This window comes from Haliotis asinina, chromosome 13 (assembly GCF_037392515.1).
Source record: "Haliotis asinina isolate JCU_RB_2024 chromosome 13, JCU_Hal_asi_v2, whole genome shotgun sequence".
Taxonomy (NCBI): Eukaryota; Metazoa; Mollusca; class Gastropoda; order Lepetellida; family Haliotidae; genus Haliotis; species Haliotis asinina.
In genome coordinates this window covers 6,034,379-6,053,912 of record NC_090292.1, presented here as the reverse complement: position 1 = coordinate 6,053,912, position 19,534 = coordinate 6,034,379, and the positions used below count along the sequence as shown (strand labels likewise).

At 41.8% G+C, this 19,534-nt stretch overlaps 1 protein-coding gene across 3 annotated transcripts in view; it reads left to right on the top strand.

Annotated features, from left to right (window-relative positions):
• Nucleotides 1-19,534, top strand: part of LOC137259880 (cholinesterase-like) — a 75,069-nt gene that overhangs the window by 5,986 nt on the left and 49,549 nt on the right. For 2 of the 3 annotated variants that reach the window (XM_067797515.1, XM_067797514.1), the window contains exon 2: nucleotides 17,537-17,619. The gene's annotated coding sequence lies outside the window, so the exon portion shown is untranslated. Of the gene's footprint in view, nucleotides 1-15,134; nucleotides 15,182-17,536; nucleotides 17,620-19,534 lie in introns of those variants that run through there. The other variant, XM_067797516.1, reaches the window with a different exon arrangement.

Here is a 19,534-nt window from a genome sequence, read left to right as displayed (position 1 = left end):
CGAAGATCGATGCTCATGCTGTTGGTCACTGGATTATCTGGTCCAGACTCGCTTATTTACGGATCGCCACTACATAGCTGGAATATTGCAGCGTCCTTTCACAAACTACCAAATCAAATCAAATCATTGCTTTTCACGTGCACACGTCAAATAAAGGGTTTGATTAGGTTTACGTGCCTCATTTTCCACGTCACCATGACGTACATCTTTGTTTTGTTTACTCTACCATTCCTCAGTTTGTCCATGTTTCATGGCGTACCTCACTTTTTCCGTCACACTTTACATGTGTAATGACGGTGTTCTTCACCTTTACGTGTCATGTTGGGATGCCTCGGTTCCTTAATGGCAACTTGGTGAATCTCATTCCTTAATGGCGGCTTGACGTATCTCATTTCCTTAATTCCACGTGACGAATCTCATTCTATAAAGGCGGCTTGATTTACCACATTGAGCAATGTTTCATTCTTAAAGCACCTCACATCCTATGTTTTAGAGAAAGGTACCTCATTTTCTTCCCGCCAATCTGACGTCCGCCTTCTCGAGTGCTACACGAAAACCAAGTGTAGTTACCCCTGCACATCAGCATAGTCGAATAGTGTCGACAACAGTCTCCGCCGTATCTGCTAGAAATGCCACACTTCGCTTAATAGTAAGTACTTGTATGACAGAGATATGCTTGTCTTCTTGCGAAGAGGGCGGGGGTAGCCTAGTGCTTAAAGTTTTGGCTGGTCACTCCGAACACCCGGATTCGAATCCCCGTACTTCGTACAATTTGTGAAGCCAATTTCTGGTGTTCCGAGCCATGGCATTGCTGGAATAGTGCCAAAAGCGACATAAAACCAAATTCAGTCAGTCAGTCTTACGAAGAATTATGACACACCCAGATCGAGCTCAGGTCATTCCTCTGCAGGATCCGATGAATGTAACATTATTCTCTCTTCAGTAGCCAGGGGAGGTAACCTATTGTTACAACTTTACACCAACTGCTTGGCAACAGAAAGTACACGTCTAAACAATGAAAGAACCAGTAGATGGTTACGCGATGGTGATATCGATGCGATGTGTGTGACATGGACGCCATACACGTATCTTTTATTTCTCGCGATAATAACGGTTTGATAAATTATTGCCATTAGTAAAATAATTTTTTGCAAGAGGATCATTTGGTTTACCCGGTAACTTGGTTTGAAGTCTCCAACTACTAAAGCGACTCACGGGAACGGATGGTCAAACTCGCTGACTTAGTATCACAGTTGAGATCGATGTTCATATTGTTGATAATAGTCCATTTGTAATGCACATTTCTCAAGGCATAGTGCATGCTTGAAGCGCCCAGTGTTCAAAGTTACACAGCACAGGATGACAATCAGTTCATCTGCCACACTCCAATAGCTAAGCTGTTATGAGACTTTCGCTGGCAATCTTGCCGGATCTCTATCATCGAACTGGTATTCACCAGGCTGGTGTCAAATTGCTGCACCACTAACGGTCGTTGTTATTTTACAGGCGGTAGTGGGTTACTATTGAAAGGTCGTATGCAAAACCACACGTGTCCGGTACCAAGGTCTGGGAAATGTTCCTATGAAGGGACTGTGTGTATTAGAGGTAAATACATAGAACATGCATCTGGAAAATGTTCCTATGAAGGGATTGTGAGTACTAGAAGTACTTTCATGTAACATGCATTTGAGCAATGTTTCAGCAAAGGATTGTGCATACTACAGGTTGCTACATGTAACATGCATTTGAACAATGTTTCTGCAAAGGATTGTGCATACTACAGGTTGCTACATGTAACATGCATTTGAGCAATGTTTCTGCAAAGGATTGTGCATACGACAGGTTGCTACATGTAACATGCATTTGAGCAATGTTTCTGCAAAGGATTGTGCATACTACAGGTCGCTACATGGAACATGCATGTGAGAAATTCTCAAAGGGATTTGGTGTTACAATGAGCATGTATTTGAACGAGAAATCTTCTTACAAGCTGATTGTGTGTACCAGACGTATCTTCAAGGCACATGCATTTGAATGAGAAATGTCTGAAGCCTAAATTCCTTAACTTTAGCATGTCAGATGAAATTAAGGTAGCGTTAAGACATAATGCATGTGTCAAATGAAGCGAGTAACTCTGTGTGTAAAGGTCTGTGTGTGAACTGTTTTGAGTTACTCATTGTGTCTCGATTATTTACAAACCTGAAATATTGCTGCGTGCTGAGGAAAACTGCAAACGACAAGCAAGTCAAAATTCCAAAAAGTTCTCCGATGTTAACTTGTTCAAGTGTGATGAAACTCTTTTTTATGTCTGATCCGGTTCCAGTTTGACTGCTCACACATGTTTCCATCTTGACTAATTGTCCTGCCTGTGCAGCTGTTTGGGATGGGTGCCGTGGTTGTAACACAACAGCCTGACGTGTAGGGAGACGGATGGTACATCAGTTATTGAAATAGCACTCTTAGCAGGCATTTTCCATGAGTATTGAAAAGATTTTGTTGCATCCATTTACATTTCACGAGGTCATTTCTGACTGATTATACAGAAAGGAGACGCCCAACTTACACAATGAAGTAGGAACGAACCAGCCTATCTGTTTACGTAACACGCGCTTGTCTCAGCTGGCAACTGCAATATGCAGTCCTATCATAATGTATTGCCACTTTCAATGCATTAGCGGATTCTTAAACGGTACCCTAGTCACAAGTGTCGGTCACAACCCTCTATTGACACGTCCATCTGTCACATGTAAACATCCCATTAGATTGAACTAAAGTATAATGGGTCCACTGTATTGGTTGCTTGTCTTAGATCGCGTGTGTATAATTATACACAGGGCTAGGACTGACTGGTGAGTGTTAGCTGAGATAAGCGGACGACTTCAAGGTAGCTTTTACTCGAATTTGAAGAGCACAACTATTCACGGAATTTTAGCTCTGGTTTGAAGAAAACCTTAAGCATCGGGCGTCCTATGCGTTTTACCATTTCGTGGTATGTATGCGTGCGTGTGCATGTTTGTGGGTCCTATGCATGTTTGGTGGTATGGGTACGGCCATATTGGTACACACATGTACCGGTGAATATCCGGGTTAGAATTAGGCTTCAGATCGATGCTCATGCTTTTAACCTCTGGTCCAGACTTGACTATTTACAGGCCGATTCCACATAGTTGGGATATTGGTCAGTGCGGCGTTAAATACCAGAACAAACCAAACCGCCCATATGTACAGACACACTGACACAAGGAAAACAGACACATACACGTGCCGCCCAGGCTCATGATCAACTGACAGATATATTGGTAATTCTATCTGCCGAACATTTCTCACAAAACATGTTCAGTTTGTGATGGCAGTAAATATCATCCAGATGGGCTGTAAACCTACAAGCGTACATAAATATTCCACAAGGAAGATATCAGTGATGTTATACCATTTGAATAATTTACACCTGCCGGAGTAATAAAACAAATAGATTATCCATAATATGGAAGCTGCGATCATGCTGATGACGAGTCCAAGATCATGCACCGACAGAGCGACGTATACGTTTTGGACTGAAAAACAATTTTCTTAATCTTCAACGATTTTGACGAATGTTTGGGTTGTAATGAATGAGGATTTTCTCCCTTTTCTCCCATCAACGCATGGGTTGCAGAGTGGCTCTATATTCTCTGATCTTGAATAATGTTGACAAAACTGGAAAGGTATACGACCCTGAATAAGCGATTCTCCTTCGAACGTATCTAAATTTAAAAAGTGATATTTAGAAAAAAATGTGTGGTAATTCGACCTCTAACATGTCAAAGGAGTCCCCAGCCCTCTTACTGGTTCACTCATTTCTTTAATAATGACAGTGTCATGTGATCATCTTATTCGGCAAACTGTATGAAAGAACTAACGCGCTATTTCACAAGGAAAAGACGAACGGGGAAAGATCCGGGATAGAACGGGTCTTCAGTAATCCATGCTTGTCGTAAGGCGACTAACGGGATCAGGGGGTCAGACTCGGTTGTGTCAACGCGTAAATGTGTCACGTGGGGAACTACGTACGTGTGTACGTACAATACGCTGACAAAGACGAGTGAATGCGTTGAGTTGAAACTGCTTTAGCTGACCATACAGTACATGATAAGTACAGTGACAATGATAGAAAAACAATAGCACTTCCTTGAACCAATTGCTGTGATAGCAGACACGGTCTAAGGTTATGACCAAATGAAGCCTATAAATGTCATCTACAGTAATTAATGAATTACCGTATGATTAATTATTTAGTGGCAGAGTTAGCCGACAAGACGATCTACACTGCGGTAGTGATACGTAGATTAACTCAATATACATAACTACCTTTTGATCTCACTGGTTCAGCTACAGGGCTTTTGGGTTTTGTTTAGAAATACTTGAACGATGGCTGTCCTGAATTACACCCTGTGACACCTCCTTCACACGTGTCACCGTATCCCAATGGCGAGGATCGATGCTCATGCTGTTCATCACTGGGGTGACTGTTCAGATATATTGCTGCCATATAGCCGGAATATTGCTGAGTGCGACTTTGAACAACAAGCCACCATTTGAGAAATTCGGGATGGCACCTGTAGATGTATGCATATGCTGTCTGACATTAACAAACACTGACACGGGTATCCCATATGTTTATTTGCTCACGTCATGCCTGAATTGTTTAGGGCTGTTTAGATCCTGGTAGTGTTTAGATAACTTTTGCATTTGTGGCCCAAATTCATATTCCGACGTATACGTTTCTGCCCAGAAATGACGTCCATCTTGAATATACGATAGTATCTATACACATAAAAACTTTATTTCAGATATATTGTAAATTACAAAGCTCAGCGAATATCTGATCACATCTGATCTGTCAGGTCTTAACGCCTAGTTTGGCGCCTCCAAAACCAAAGCGTTTTATGTCATTTTTTGTTAAACGGATATCGAAAAGATACTGTTTTAATCAATAATCTGTTCTTGCACTGGAAGAAGTAGAGCATAAGATGAGAAGACAAGCTTAGATTTCCCTTAGTTCATCTTTGGTCTTAACCCCCCTCCCTCACTCCCTCCCCACCCATCAGGTCACGTGGAGAACAAGCGACGTCCAGTCTTCTTTTTCAACCTACTTTTGTTGTACGTTGTAAAGTCAGATCTTCATCAGTCTAGCAGTAATTGCCGATGCCTTATCGCTGCGAATGAAATCAGTTGAACGCACTGATTCTAAATAGTATTGGTCCAAAAAAGAGCAAAACCTGAATGTTTCCGAAAATAATATATCACGTGACAGCTAACGCTGTCATTGGCGTTTTCTTCGGTGTCACATCAAAGAGTCGCTGCCGCCAATGTAACTTTGATGTGGTGCTCACGGCGTCTGTCGTTACAACATGGAACGCTGAGAGAGAGAGCTGTAAGGAGATGTGGTCTGTGTGTGGCGGTGACACACGAGTCTTGATGCTGCTGAGCACTGAATCCGCTGATGGTCAGTGTACTACGTGTAATATGATATACTGGACAACATGCGATAGGGATACTGGTATTGATTGAACAAATACATCATTATTCATAATTTCAAAATTTACTTATATCCATAACTATTGTTGTCCAGTATAGTTCCAGTGAACAAAACTTTGGCCGTCACGCCAAAGTGAGTGAGTTTGTTTTATGCCGCTTTAGCAATATTCCAACGGGGGGCACCAGAAATGGGCTTCATAATACTATGGATTGTGTTCTCTGCAGGATAAAGCCAACGCAGATACTTGAGGTATCCGTGGGGGTCATATACAGATATCGATGCAAATTAGAGAGGTCATATGCAAATTTCAGGGACTACTTTCGCAGTGTAAACAAACATGGCGTCACGGGTGGGAAGTCGTATCCGGATGGACGGAAGGGCTACGTTTCTTTGCTTAGATCGCAGAAAAGTCATACCTGGTTATGTAAGTGGAGTAGATTACAGAGCGAAGACAGAAATCCACAGGCTTACGAACATACGACCATCAGTTACCCAACTGACTGTCAGTATTAGCAAGAGATCGGCACAGGAATCCAGGTGCACAATTTCATGGGAACATTCAAGTCCATTTGTTTTTCAAAGGGTTAATTGAAGGTTTCTGAACTTCCACAAGGGTTTGTTGTTATTTTTCAAACGTAAGTTAAGATTTGCCAACAACACGTGCTTTAATATAAAACGTATTGGGAACTAGATAACCTAAACGCACTCAGCTGAGTGACCAGGAAGAAGTATGTCCGTGTAATTGTGCTTACTACACACATATTTGCGACGTCATAGATATTCGGGCACATCCCACGAAGTTTAGTTTCATGATCTGTGTCAAGTGAAATCGCATTTTTTTTAATTATAAAGTAGGAATGATACTGAATGATAAATAGGTTATCACACGTGTGTGTTTTGGGACGGTTACTATCTTGCATTAAGAATACACACTACATGTATTTAGCTCTCGAAGGCTCGCTAAATATACTATTATATTCCTTAAAGCGGGTTATTAACCATCCCCAAACACACAAGTGTGATAACCTATATTTACACAGTGTACCCATGTGGAAATCGAACCCGGCAGTTGACGAGCAAATGCTTCAGCCAGTAGGCTACCCCCACCTCCCATTAAGCCGAAGACGTAGGTTCGATTTCATACATGAGTACACTGTCATTTCTGGTGTACGAAGTGACTCACATGCTCACCAGTCTTTAAAGGCACTAAGTGTTTACTGCCACACTTGGGGCCAAGAACTTGTGATCATGACTTCGAATACCTGTTTGCCTTGGTGATATTTTCACATTTGTCCCAAGCTTCATCAATGCGGGAAGTCCCAATGACTTCCATTACTCCGGGGTTCCTATCGGAGCAAACTGGTGCCTTGATGTAACTGGGGTGATGAATAATTAGCATCAACTTGTTGGCGACAAGTCATTGACCGATCATTTTCGCCGTGACCTTTGCTTCCCATACCTAGGACAAGAGGCGACAACTTATATCGATGTCACCGTCACAACCAGACCACAATCCGTCGTGGAAAACAAGCTGTCGTACACTGCACACTTTATACCCTTTGGTCGCACGATGGTAGGCTTGATGCTGGAAACCGACCGAGCGCATTCTGACACGTCCTTGTTACACATGATGTTCCTAGCTCTCCTGATTGCCCAAATTGGGACGTTCTTGGCACTGGATTCGTTGCCATTGACCTATTTAGGCTGCTTCCGTCCCCGTCGTTGTTGCCTATAAGGGGTGGAGTGGGTGGGTGTGCGCGCCCGCACAAGTGTGTGTGGTGTGTTCGCGCCACGTTAGCCGTCGTTAGTACTCTAAAAGGGTATTCAGGGCAATCTATCCGTCATCGTTACTAATGATGAGGAGGAGATGTTCTTGGCAATATACCCATCATCGATGCCTATGAGGTGATGTTCTTGGCAATGTACCCATCATCGATGCCTATGAGGCGGTGTTCTTGGCAATATACCCATCATCGATGCCTATGAGAAGATGTTCTTGGCAATGTATCCATCATCGATGCCTATGAGGTGATGTTCTTGGCAATGTACCCATCATCGATGCCTATGAGGCGGTGTTCTTGGCAATGTACCCATCATCGATGCCTATGAGAAGATGTTCTTGGCAATGTACCCATCATCGATGCCTATGAGGTGATGTTCTTGGCAATGTACCCATCATCGATGCCTATGAGGCGGTGTTCTTGGCAATGTACCCATCATCGATGCCTATGAGAAGATGTTCTTGGCAATGTACCCATCATCGATGCCTATGAGGTGATGTTCTTGGCAATGTACCCATCATCGATGCCTATGAGGTGATGTTCTTGGCAATGTACCCATCATCGATGCCTATGAGGAGATGTTCTTGGCAATGCACCCGTCTTTATTGCCTATGAGAAGATGTTCTTTGTAATGTACGCGTCTTTGTTGCCTACGAGGAGATGTTATTGGCAATGTACCCGTCGTTGCCACCCTCGGATTGGCTGCCCGTACAAAAAAGTTACGTAGTAGGGATTCGGGGGGTTCAGATCTGGGCTTAGATTTCGAAACTCCCTACATTAACATAGTAATAGTTGGCATACAGTAACAAAAACATACCACTACCTTAGTGGCTGGTCTGAAACCTCCAGTGTCCCCAGTACTTGTTACCTTATGATGGATGTTTATTGACATCGTTGTTGCCCTCTCATTGGCTGTTCCGACAAAATGACTCACCCCTGTTACCCTACCCTGGATCCTTTTTGCTTGGTCCTGCCCATCCTGTTTGCTCATGGCAATGTCTGTGTTTAATTAATGTCCATGAAAAGTACTCTTCACTGATGCCCTTTCTTCAGTGTCCATTGCAAACTGACCACATCTATTGCCCGTCGCCATACATTCGAGTTCTGCCATGGCACATCATACTCTATATTTTATAACTGATATGTACTGACGTTATAAATGTGTCAATGGTGATTATGTCGAATCTTCTTGGTGTTCAACGCCGATCTGCCTCCTCAGGAAAATACGATATGACAAGAAATTTCACCTTTTCAAAGCATGCTGACATTTAGATGACAACATGGTCGACGTAAACACTCACATGTGGTGGCAGCGGTTTCAATTATGAAAGATAATTGGTTGACGATCGCAATGCAGTAATTAAATAAAGTCCCATTTTGACAGAGGGCTGGCATGCACAAGTTTGATTCCATCGCTATGTGAATCAGGTGTAGCAGGATGCCGCTGTTGGACTAATTGCATCTTGTACAATTAAGATGACCCTCACGGTATTTATGTAGGGGCACTTTTTACTGAGAATTGATTGTCATCTCTGGGTCTCTGGGCAGACAGTGACCCAATTACGACTTGTGGTTGTGTTTTGGCTAAGTGTTTAAACACAGCGACAGTTGCGGGAGCTCCTTGGTCACAGAGGACAAGTTGTTCTGGAACCCTTGTAGGGATGTTTGCTGAGTTGAAGCACGATTGAGTGCAGTCTGACGATTTCGATCAATGATCGCGTGTACGGTGCTGGAAATAGACGGCCTAAAACACTCAAAATTATTTGACAGATTTATCATAAAAATGAGAATTTGATAAATATTGTGTTGGAGAACCCTTGTAGGATCGATAAAGACAAGGCTGTTATTTTTTGTTTGTTTATAATGCAGTGTGGTTCATTTGAAGTTAGCCTCCATGTGTGTCAGTTCTTACTGGGGCAATATGCTATGACGTCACGGATACTTCGCATCATTTTATGTATCATTGTGTCTGTGTCACCCACAGTGTGAGAAATGGCCAATGGCCCTGTAGCCCGTGGCTAGTAAAAATCCAGTTTGGCAAGTGAATCTCCACAGCCATTTACCCCAGTGGCTAGTGAATATTCATAAGGATCACATTGAAAATGGTTTTCTCGGGCTCTTACGTAATAAAAAACTTCTAAATCATGCAAGATTATGGTTTGATAAGAAAGTTCATCATTTTATCAGCTAAAAGATGAAACTGTCTATATTCAAATTTCGAACTAATAATATAGTTTGTAGGTTAGAATTTTTCAAGCATAGCTCGCCGGACTGGCCAGCAAAATTTAGAAACTATTTCGCGCGCGTACAGGATGTCAACGTGTTATTGCTCCTTAAACTTTGTGTCGTTGGACCTTCTGGTTGTTTCGTCACTAAAAGACAACAGCTGTGTTATTAATTTATATCAATCATTTGTTATTGAACCGCTGAGACGTTATCACATTGTGTTACTGATTCACACAGCAGCGTGTCATTGTGTCATTGTGTCAAGCATGTGTTGCATAATCGTGTTAGTGGTCACTGACACCTTGTGCCACATTGGCATCTTTGTGTTATTCCGTCAATACACTTATTGTTGTACTTTTCCGTCACTAAAATGCTCTTTCATCGTGACTGTTATTTTGCCAGTAACACAATGCGATACTGAGTCATGTGTTCTTACATACCTTGTATCATGTGGTATTGCGTCACTTTGACACTGTAGCATATGGTTACGTCACTGTGTCATTATACAATGGCACATTGTGATGTGGAGTTATTGATGCGTCGACTTGACCTTGTGTCATAACATCACTGACTCATCATCCACCTTGTATCTTGCTTTGCGTATGGATGATTCACTGCATCGTTGCTTTAAAGGTGCGATGAGTGAGTATGGTTTTGAGCAGCATTTAGCAATATTTCTGCAATGTGGACTTCACCAGAAATGGGCTTCAGACACTGTACCCAATTGAACCCGCTCTTTCGGCGTAATGAGGGAACGCTTTAACTACAGGCTACCCTGCCGGGCCTTTAGTGTTGTAATGTGTTACTTCAGTACTGCATTTTTGCATCGTTTTGACAAGATTGTGATATAGCATCGTACTGGCATTGAAGTTGAGTCGGTAGTCAGACACAGCCTACAGGATTCACAACCTCGTATGTCTGTATGTCATGAAATTGTGTCAATACAGCATACTAGCTCGTATCGTTGTGTCATCCCAACAGCATATCTTTAAATGACGTTTCCTTTATGTCATACTACGGTGTCAATACACTGTGAAGGCACATAACCACTGTGCCATTCAATGACGTTGTCTTTATACACTGTATCAATACAGTATGATGGCTCACAATCATTGGGTCATTCCAACTGTGTAACTCTAAATGACTTTGTCTTCATGTCATAACATTGTGTGAATACAGTATGATGGCTCACAATCATTGGGTCATTCCAACTGTGTAACTCTAAATGACTTTGTCTTCATGTCATAACATTGTGTGAATACAGTATGATGGCTCACAATCATTGGGTCATTCCAACTGTGTAACTCTAAATGACTTTGTCTTCATGTCATAACATTGTGTGAATACAGTATGATGGCTCACAATCATTGGGTCATTCCAACTGTGTAACTCTAAATGACTTTGTCTTCATGTCATAACATTGTGTGAATACAGTATGATGGCTCACAATCATTGGGCCATTCCAACTGTGTAACTCTAAATGACTTTGTCTTCATGTCATAACATTGTGTGAATACAGTATGATGGCTCACAATCATTGGGTCATTCCAACTGTGTAACTCTAAATGACTTTGTCTTCATGTCATAACATTGTGTGAATACAGTATGATGGCACACAATCATTATAAGTAACAGCAATTACCGAAAAGAGAAATGGAAAGATTGCCGACTTATTGTAAATATGCAGCGGTTGTGAAAACGTACAATGGAGTTTTGTGTCAATCGTGTAATGACGATTAAGGTTCTTGGGCAATGATCTCAGTGACGCCATTCATTGTGACGTCATCAGCTAATGACTTAACAGCATATTGGTGTCATCAGATTTGTGACGTCATAGCACTGCCTGCTATGTTCTTGTCGATGCCAAAGCATCATTATTACTAACCCGTGGAAGATATCACTGTTTCATAATTTTACAAAGTTATTACTCATTGTGTAGTAGCATGACGTCTAAGTGTTTTGCAGTTATGACGTCACAATCCTAATACCTCTGTCACAATAAGAATAGACCTTGCCTAACTCGCGGAAAACTGAGTGTCACCACACTCATTGAATTCTTAGGAAAGAACTGAGCTCGATATTTTTTTGCTAATGTTGAGTGAGTAATAAATAAAATATGAAGCTGTGTCCCGTGTAACACCATATTTATGAAACTCGTGAATGGTATCGGTATCAAACTCGCTTGCACTCGTTAGATACCAAACCATTCACTAGTTTCATAAATATGGTATTACACGGGGCATAGTTTAGTGTTCTCTATTTAAGTGATGTTGTAACAGAATTATGACAGTTCAATGGCTCCTATATCTATGGTGATATAACATGTAGATATCGCTCGATCTCGCACAATTTCGGATGATGAAGGTCAGCGTTCAGTAGAACGTAGTTTTAATCCAAAGTGCCATGGTGTCTGACAGTACCGCCAGATTATTGCGTCAAATTGCGTCAAGGTAGACTTTGGGTAATAATATATACGAGAAACAGAAAAGTCACATTCAGATTCCCCTATAACCACAATGGGGTCCACTGTGCGCGAATTTAAAACCAGCAAACGGAAACACCCTAAATGCGTGGTATAGCTAATAATCACTATTCTCAATGAGAGCCACTTATGTATAAACGGAAATAATTTCATTTCTGCAAAACGAAGTAAGTGACAATAAACTTTGACGTTACCCAAGAGATGTTCCCATTACTGGTATTCAATACCAAGGATCGGCATTGTCTTAAGGGACACACAGGAAGACTCCTTACCACTAAAAGGCCGCTTGCTGCATGAGCAAAGGCCGTGCTAGGCTTAGAGCCATGTTTAGGAGATCAATGGTAACGAATCTCACACAGAGGGATGTAGATTTTCCCCCAAACCCGGGAGGGCGGGGACGCGACAAGACGTCCACATTTCTTCCACTCAAGAAGGTCGGGACAGTCAGTGTGTCGATTCTGATAAATAATTAGACACTACCTCTGAATGCACCATCGATTGGGCTTCCATGCTAGAGCCTCAAGACTTGAAGCTCGGAATGTAACAAAAGTATTATTGTTGAGCAAGTAATCTCAGTACCTTCTGTGTGGAGTAGGGTCGGTACACCCGGGGATATCGACCCATATCTTAGTTAACCTTCACAATCAATGTAACCTACAACACAGAAGCAGGTGCGCCACCATCCAATCTGATTAGGTTCTATTGAACATATAGACAATAGGTTGGCAACAGAAGACAACTGTGGAAGTATGTACACAACAAATACCGAGTTGGAGATGAGTTGACGGTCTCTATTTTAGTGTTCCAAATCTACATAAATACTTTCACTGAGTGAATGTGTTTTCCTGTCGAATTTAGATCTATTTCTGTCATATCTGTGGGGACCTGAATGAGTTATATTCGAAATCGATTCCAATCTTTGGCAACTGTGGTGTGCGGGTGTACTGATGACACCTGTTCGTGTATGTAAACATGTAAACCTGTGACTAGAGGGCTGTGAATAGGGGGTTGGGGGTGCGTTGAAGAGATAGCCTAGGCTAGAGGTTACTAGCTATATAGGCTACTAGCGTTCGCTCGTCACGCCGAAGATCCGAGTTCCATTCCCCACATGGGCACAATGTGTGAAGCCTGATTTCTGATTTCTCATGTCCCCTGCAATGGTATTGTTGGAATATTGCTTAATGCGGCGTAAAACCATACTCAGTCATTCACAGTCATTCACTCACTCACTCACTATTTCCCATTCGATCAATCACTGTATCTCTCAATAAGTCGTTATCTAGCCTTGTGTCCTCAACTGATTGTCTTTGTGACCATTGCCGAAAGAGTCATCTTGAATCTTGTAATGGTTCCAAGCGTGTCTCCCATCGCTCCTCTTTATGTCAGTTACTATGTCTTTAATTGTGTCTATCATGACATCCATCCTGTCTCTCATTGTCTCTCACCCTGAGTCGATTGCCCGGCCGTGTGGCTGTGTTCTCATCCCAGCTATCCAGTCCCGTTATGTGCTTAGCCAGTCTGTATATTGGCTTGACTGTAATTGTATCAACTGCCAATAAGGTTTCGCTTCACACAAAAAGTCGACCCCAAGGGACGCTGCAGACACGCCAGGTCATGGCAGGAATCTATTTGTGGACAAGCGGAACCTGCTAATGCTGTTAATGTCCACTTGAGCAAATATAATTCATATCCTCCATTTAATTCCTTTTCGCCTCCTAACGCCGGAGTCGTGGGTGGCGTGGAGTCTGGCACTGTTGGTCTCATCCCCCTACCTCCCCCAAAACTCCCTAGTCCATGACCTTATCACTTACACACTGCATTATAAATATCGCTGTCCAGTCAACAGCAGGTTGACAGAAACAACGGAGTGTAGAATCGTTGCAGGTAATATTAACTAACGCTTCAGAAGTGTCATCGTGCAATATGTTTGCTGCATTGTATATTTCTTGTTTTCCACCGAACGCAGCAATATTCCAGCGAACGGCGACGGTCTGCAAATAATTAAGCATGGGCTAGACAGTCCAGTGATCAACTTCATGAGCCTCAAGCTACGCTTTTGGGATACCGTGACAACCGAATCAGCCACCTGATCCCGTTAGTACAGACAGATAATAAACAGTCCATGCCTGTCCTGAAACTCTAATCGTCGCATTTTATCTGCAATGTATTACCCGATGCTCATGATGTCAATCACTGTATTGTCGGGTCTGGATTATATATTGATCGCCGTCGTACAGTCTAGATATTGCTGGGAACGAAGATGCACAACAGACAAACAAACAAGCTGATGCAAATTCATCTACACTGACCAAAAGTACCAGCTCATGGTTGCAGTCAGTAAGGATATCGGTTCTCCATGCATAGGTCACAGGTCAAACAATTCACTCACTCACACACTCTCACTCACTCACTCAATCAATAATATGAGGAAGAGCTACAGGAAGATGCAAACCAGATACATTAAAAATAACCGATACAAATGCATTCCAAGTGAATGGTTAAGCACGAGCTGTTGGCAGGTGGAGGTCTAGCTATATTCATGATAGGGAGTATCGACTTCTTAAACACTCTTACACGACACATAATAACAACCTCGAAAAAAGCGTTATCGACCTAACGTTTAATGAACGGAAAATATATACAACGGGCAAAACGTTATCGATCTGTCTTTTGATGAACTGATAATTTATACCACGAGGAATAGGTCCACACACATTAAGAAATGAAAGTATTGACCGTCGTACTTTCCCACTCAACAGATGCTGGGTCTCACGCGTGTTTTGTCCCTCACAACATGCGTCCTAATACAGATGGTAGATATCAAAGAAGTATTGAACAAACAAAGTGTTTAAGGAGTAAATAAAACACATCGCAGCGGTATTGGCCAACAACATTTTTTTTTCTGAACAAGTAGTAATGACCCACCCTTGTGTTCGCTGAAGACAAGATGTATATGAAGATAGTATACTATTCCAAAGAAGTAGAAGAGCGTGAACTTTGAAGTCTGGTTGAAAGAAAACCCATTGACGAACGTTATAATGACATTCATCTTGTGTATGCAGAATCATTTCACGTTATCACAACACGCAAACATAATGCATGGGAAGCACGTGCACCACGTGGGAGCCTCCTACACGTGCGTGAGGTGTCTCTATGAATCTTGACGTTTTTCAGGTCGGTCCATAAATCACTATAGACCATTTTTTTCCGACAATTTTCTTGCATCTGTGCAGTTTTTTCAGGGTCAAATCACACACTACTGACTGAAAATTATAAACTTGAAATTTTCATGTCATACTCCAGTCACCTAACAAGGGGGATAACTGAACGAACAGCTTTGCTTTGAAAGAGATCCATGTGGTGATGCATTCAAAAAACATCCATTATTATTTTATCAACATTGATTCAATCCCATATACCTCCCAGTTTCATCAATCAAACATTGATAGTAGAGTTCCCTACTTTTTAAAGAAAAGCAAGTACTTGCTTAATAAAGAAAAGAATTTAACATCTGCTGTGTAGCAGATTTCCTTACAGGCACGAATACGTAGATATAGTCTGACAGTCCGTAACGACAAATACGTATACATCCCTTGCACATGAGACGTAGCCGAGTAATGTTGGGTGAAATAACGTACAACTCAGCGAACCCAGACTGCGACAAAGGAGAGCATGTGATTCATCGTTATTTTTATGTATCCTATTATGACGTTAATTATGAATTGACTTGTTGTGTGAAGTTTCATGCTCCAATAAACTCAAACAAACTGGAAGTAAATTATTATCGGGTTCTAGTCATGTCGGTCAACTAGTACACTTTTTCATTTTGTAGTTTGTCTGTTTACATTAACAACAACACACACATCAAATATAAAGCTCAATATTATAGCTCATCGAGATGTTGAGTGAGTGAGTAACTTTAGTTTTACACCGCACTCAGCTATATCCCAGCTATATGGCGACTGTCTGTAAACAATCGTGTCTGGACCAGACGATCCAGGGGTTAATAGCATGAACATCAATCTGCGCAGTTGGGAACCGATGACATGTGTCAACCAAGTCAACGAGGCTGACCACCCAATCCCGTTAGTCGCCTCTTACGACTAGCATATGCGTGGGCTTGTGAAGGGCAATAGTCTAACTCGGACCTTGATGGGTTATGGAGATGTTACCCGAGTGTATGCATGCTCAACTTGTGTTTTTGAAATGACTTCCTTTTCCGTACAGTCACAACAAGGTTCACATAGCACTATCAACTGGTGGGAAACGCGTTTTACGAACTTCGCTGGTTAAGCATGTTCAGTGATACGAAGTGTTATCAAAAAGTTATAATTATCCCCAAGACGTTTTCAGGGTACAAACGTTATTTTGGATTTCTTGTCCTTGAAACTTCTCTACATAGTCACCATCCAGGGTGACACATTTCTGCCAACATATCTTGGCCTTGTGCAGACCGCTCAAATACCAACACATACCCCTCCCCCACTTAGGTTGCCACTTCGCCCTCGTAACAAACTGGGAGTGAGTGAGAGTTAATATTTAACTGCACATCGGCAATATAGCATACTGGGACAACGCACAAATAAATGGTGACAATTTCCTAGACAACATTTTTATTTTTATGACAAAAATTGTGCATTTTATTGTAGAGTTGATCTCTTGTTTTACTACACTCCGCGATGATTTGATTCATTTGTGTTAGATTGCACTTCATGGTCATTATTTTGTTTTTTGTTGTTTTGTTGTTTGTCGGAAGCCTTTCTTTAAGGAGTGTCTTTAAAAACAAGATGATCCATGAAATACCTCTTCTCCACACAATAAACGAATATAAACGAATGTCAAACGTCTCTGTTAAGGCACAAGCATTACATAGTTAATGTTCGTGATACCTCTAGTATTTCCTGAGTTCAGCTCGTTAGACTCAACCCACGGACCTTTACTCAGTCCGTTTGTTGACGCCAGTGTCCTCGCGTTACATTCCGATATTGACGTTTGGAGATAGAACAATGTGTTTCTGAAGGTTACACGTAGGTTTCATCTAGATTGGTAAAGAGAGACAAAACATGGTTGCTAGGTTAATGCAGTTATATTCAGTTGTAACGAAATTCCACATTTTTATATCTTACTGCTATGTTCGGGTCTGTTTTGTTCCTGTCAACTGTGAATACAACCAATATTATATATGACAAAAGGGATAGGGTAGCGCAATGACTAACGCGTTTGTTCGTCACAAAGAAGACCCGTGTTCGATTCCCAGCGATTGTGTATTTCCATTTCTAGTGTTACAGAATTATTGCTAAAATGAATGAAATGAATGAGTAGGAATGGCTTTTTCAGCAGTATCCAAGCAACATCAAACCAAGGAAAATAGCTTCAAACACTGTGCTCATATAGAGAACCGAACCCAGATCTACCCAACAAGCCTCGACAAATATCCATACCCACTTGTCACACAAGATTAAATACAACCGATGTACGCGACCTCTTGCCAGGTTTGATAAAACAATGTATTCACTCACTGTGTTTCAGATGGAGACCACTAAAGGTATCAAACAATTCACATTAACCGGAAGTCACGTGGTATGAAGCAGTCTTGATGAGCACGTGCTGTGGTGAGTTGATCACATTAACATGGCAACGTTCAAAACAAAGTATACACCTGTTTGGCGGGATTGTTTGGAAGACCCACTGTGAATATTTTTGGAAGTTTTTTCTTCTATGATTTTCATACCTACAGCTGTATTTGTTGCCAAACACCATATAACATTTAACAAGCCCAATGCAACAGGTGTTTACTTTCTTTTGTCCGTCAGTATTCTTCTGTTCACGTAGAACTCTCTACGTCCACCTTGCTAATATAGATAATTATGTTCATGTTCTTCGTACAACATAGTTTGCAAATCATGACAGTCGAATGACCGCCACAAAAGCATTGTGAGAAGAGCCATTTCTTGTCTGAGAGTGGAAAGGAACATGAATTCATATTTATCAATTGGGACTTGTTGTCAGTCTGATGAATAAATCCTTGTCATCCAATCCGAGATTTACAAGGACAAGTAAAATCTTAAACCCACCTGACAACATGCATTTCAACTAGGGTTAAAACTAGAATTCATGATGTTTTACAAGATGTGCAGGGTTGCGTCCCTTTTCGTGAGGGGATCCAGTGTTCGAGGATTTCATTCTCTGATTACGAACCTTGGTTTGGGGAATAAAACTCATGTTTACAGGTTACATAAGGAGTTTGTTCGTGAACTGCCATGCAACAGTACAAACCGAACAGAAATCAAAGAATGAGAGCAAGTTTAAAGAGCGTTAATGTTGTTCTAATTGCCACTGCCTCGTGAGATCGCTACCACATTGGTCAGCCTTGAGCATTCGGTAACAGAGGCTATTTCAATATCAGTCAATATATTTTGTGTGTGTTCTCCCGAAGAACATAAATATCAGATATTTTAAGAATGCTTCACTGAGTCGTTTTAAGAAATTAGCATTAATAGATTCGCAAACTGTTTCCAATGAGATTTCAAAAAAAAGCATCGTTGAATTAAAATAATGTCGTAGATTACTCCCTTCCTTCCTTCCTTGCTCCCTCTCTCTCTCACTCTCTGGTCTAGTCTCGATTATTTTGCGACCGTCAATACTGCTGAGTGCGGCGTCAAACAACAAACCATTCTATCAACCGACGACGTACTGACGTCTCTCTCTCTGTCTCTCTGTCTCTCTCTCTGTCTCTCTGTCTCTCTGTCTCTCTGTCTCTCTCTCTGTCTCTCTCTCTGTCTCTCTGTCTCTCTGTCTCTCTCTCTCTCCCTGCCCCCCTCTCTGTCTGTCTCTCCCTCACCCCCTCTCTCCTCCCCGCCCCCTCTCTCTCTCTCTCCTGTTAATAGGTAAAGCTCCGTAACCGCCCCGGACACCTACTCTGAGAGTCCCGTATGAAATACGTCATCAGATGCAACTCTTGTGTATAAGCGTTGGCACAGTAACCTAGAGCTTGTGTCGACCTTTCCTACTACAGCCGTCACATGACAGCGTGGGTGGAATGAATCATGGAGTATACTCACAAATATGGAGCATTAAATATAATGTCATACTTTGTTACCGGATCAGCGTGGATTATTACTGATCATTATATCCCCATATCCCCTCCTGGCTCATCAAACAATAATCCCTTACGTCGACTACTGTGGAATACCTTCACCCCCGCACATACGTTGACGTACATGATATTATACAACATACAACATCTGATCTTAAAACATTCTAGTGTACCTATGTCTCTTGGGATATGCCGTCAGGTCAGGGCAGTATATATGGTATCCGGCGTTATATAAACAACCAGGTGATTTTAATCACCACCCACATTTAAAACCTTGTACTTCCATCAATAAAGGACGCCGTCCTGTCGATATCCACAGTCAGGCCACATCGTCTTTATTTAAGACAGAGCCGAGATGCTTACATTAATTCTACTTGTGCTAGTGGGGAACGTACCAACTTCTTGAATCCGTTTGACGCGCTCCTGTACGG